This window comes from Pollicipes pollicipes, unplaced genomic scaffold, assembly GCF_011947565.3.
Source record: "Pollicipes pollicipes isolate AB1234 unplaced genomic scaffold, Ppol_2.1 Scaffold_5724;HRSCAF=6776_pilon_pilon_pilon, whole genome shotgun sequence".
NCBI classification, from domain to species: Eukaryota; Metazoa; Arthropoda; class Thecostraca; order Pollicipedomorpha; family Pollicipedidae; genus Pollicipes; species Pollicipes pollicipes.
Genome location: NW_023596746.1, coordinates 15,359,633 through 15,362,841, shown reverse-complemented (window position 1 = coordinate 15,362,841; position 3,209 = coordinate 15,359,633).

The following is a 3,209-nucleotide window of genomic DNA, read 5'->3' as shown; positions in this document are numbered from 1 at the left end:
CGTCAAGTTAGTTGGATTCACCTTATGAGTATTTTTCAACGCCTCTACAAGTTTCAAATCGTCAGCAAATTGTAGCACCTTTCTTTCTGACTCTATCTCAATATTATTCACAAAAATAATAAAGAGCCAACAGCCCCAGCCAATACCGACCCCTGTGAAATACCACTCTTTACTAGCTTTCACTGAGATTTCGTTTCATTGATTACTGCGCTGTATTTCATATCTAGCAGCCAAGCCCCTACCCATCCAAGATTTTTCGCTCAATGTCATGACATTTTAAATGAAATGGTAGACGTTGGCATGTCACCTTATCAACGCTTTACTAAAATCTGGATAGACCTATTGCTTTTATCCACCTGACTACTAACATACTCCACTAACCCTAATTACTTTTTAAACAGGACATACCAGTAAGTTAACCATGCTGACTACTATTTGTCAAATGATGCCTATATAAGTGTGACTGAATGCTAGCCTTAATGAATTTCTCTAAGATTTTACATACTAATGATGTTAGACCGACAGGCCTGTAGTACCATTCTGGTAGAAGCTTTGTTTGGTGTCCCTTCTTAAAAACGGTACTACATTGACATTGCCCGCTTCCTCGGGTGCTTTCAATTAACTTAATAATCTATTGAATATTAACGTAAGAACATAAGCAAAAGAAGCACCGCACTCATTCATCACTCTGCCATACATCTGGTCAGGTCCGGCCGTCTTGTTAACCTCGAATACCCTTAAGGTATTTCTTACCACACCGTCGGTCACTGTTAAATCTACAAGACCGCCTTCATTCAGATTTTGCGTATTTTAATGGAGATCACAAATGGTCTTCTTTGTAAAAACTGAAGAAAGCTGCCTACTGAGAGCATCTTCAATGTCCCCGTCATCCACCAGCGACTTTTCATTTTCCTCGCATTGTCCCAGGGTGTCCCAAATCCGTGCAAGAGACCCTCTGGCTGGCGTTCGAGGGACCGGCTGTGCGGGCCGAAGTTCATAATGTGACCAACAGCCATGTGTTTGTTGTAAATAGATTCGCACTCTCCAACTGGGCGCCTGGTGGCCGGTCACAAGAGGCCCTTCGGTTTCCTTTTCGGACGTCCTCTAACACTGTCCTAAGCCGGCTCTGAGCTCTGCCAATGCAGGACCCCTGTCAGGCACCGTGGTCCCCTTACTGAAACAGGAGGCCCTTATTGACTTAGGTGCCCCGGCCAATGTAAATCGCGGGCTCCGACCTTGTTCATGCGTGGAAAAAGTGGGTTCCAAAGGCTGATGCCTGAGTAATCTGGTGGCGAATCGACCTCGTGCCACGGTCGTTACGGCTCGATCACAAAGGCGTAGCCCCGTAAAATGGAAAGGGGTTAAGCGGGGAAAATGTAGCCCTAAAATACGCTAAAAAGCAGTTCTTTGCCGGTTTAGACAGCTGTGATCTTAACGTCATGAATTTTAAGTCTCCTCTCACCCCCCCCCCCCCCCCATCTCCAACTGAATAAGGAACTACAGCCCTGCTGCTATACGTTTCCGTGCTCTGTCTCGGCGGAAGATATCATCGTTTGGCATCATTGTCATTTAGTTTGGTGTCAGTCGAAACCAGGCTCCGGTAATTGATGTTAGGTCGATATAATGTGTTTTCAGAAGTTGTTTGACAGGAAGTAAAGAGTGTAAGTTTATGTGCGAGACTGACTAAGGCTGGCATGGAAATCCCAGTTGGTAGCCGCGGTAGACACGTTAGACGCGGTAGCCCTCGCGGTAGACACGTTAAACATGGTAGTGTCTATTTGGTGACCCTTGTGCGACGATTACCGCAATCGGTTTAGTCGGCTGGCGTCGATCGATAGGTCTTGATACCTGTCCCAGCTAATATTCACGTCAAAATGAAAGTCAGTATGCTGCAAGGGGTCTTCCGAATGAAGGCGACCAATAACTGAGTCAAGTTTTTTGGTGTTAATACTTCACCGGCTTATTTTCACGTTCCGGTAACATGTTGGAATAAAATAGCCCACCCTGCTTTAGTCCGTAGTACTTGGAACATCGCTGATAAATATCGAAACACTCCTCAGCCAATAGTGCAAAGCTAGACCGGAGCCCACAAGCCATAGCGCGTATTTAAATGCATTAAGTACATAAAAATGTATTGTGCAGGCGGAACAGAACATTAGTGGGTCAACGCGGTGCGAGCGCGAAGCTTTGAAAGCGTGGGTAGCTCAGTCAGCTCGCTCAGCTGAATGCATTCACAGCTTCCATGTTCTTTGTTCCTTCCAGCTGTGAAACAAAAATTAAAAGCCTCCATTAATTTGACAGCTTGTTTAGGTAGTTTTTATTGTTTTGCTTGCTCTTAAGCTCTCAAGGATGGGAGGTAAACCCACCGTTGGGAGGCCAAATTGTACATTAAGGGGTCAGCAGCCTTCACAAAGCCGAGAACTGCAGCCGTATGTCCATATATATATATATATATATATATATATATATATACATATATCTCTCCGAAGTCACGTTTGATTCGACATTTAAAACCAACTCCGTACCTTTTGGTCTGTGCAGGAGGCAGAGGAAATGACGGACAAATACACACATATACGTTCATTTAGTAGAATAGGAGAAGACATGTGTTTACTTTTTTTAAATACATTTATATTGTACCTGTTAGCTCAAAAAGGCTTTAACCACTAGCCCACTTGCCTCATGCTGCTGCATGTGCTTTATAGTGTTGTTACAGAACTCTTGAAGGGGTGTGAGATGTCAGCTGTTGTTACAGAACCCTTGAAGGGGTGTGAGATGTCAGCTGTTGTTACAGAACCCTTGAAGGGGTGTGAGATGTCAGCTGAGTCGAACTCTTCCGAGCGGCATGTCCAGTAAGGTCAAGGAGAGTTTGCTGCAGGTAACGCGTACTTTTATACGATAGTGAGGAAAATTATCCAGGATTTGGGGCTATTATTAGATAGCTATGATATAATGGTATTATACATCTATGAATGTTTTGCTGGATATTTCATCATAAGAGGGGGCGACTCAAATACTCACATTTATCTTAATATTTATGCTACGATTCATTTATACCTCTAGAGGATCCGTTTTCTCCAGTTTTCAGAGCTTCTGACTGCGTGTATTTCACGACTTAAGTGGATCACATGCCAAGAACATCTTACTACAAAACTGGCGAGCCGGAGTTGTGTTCGGAGCAACGGCGTTCACTTGGCAGGACCATGCGA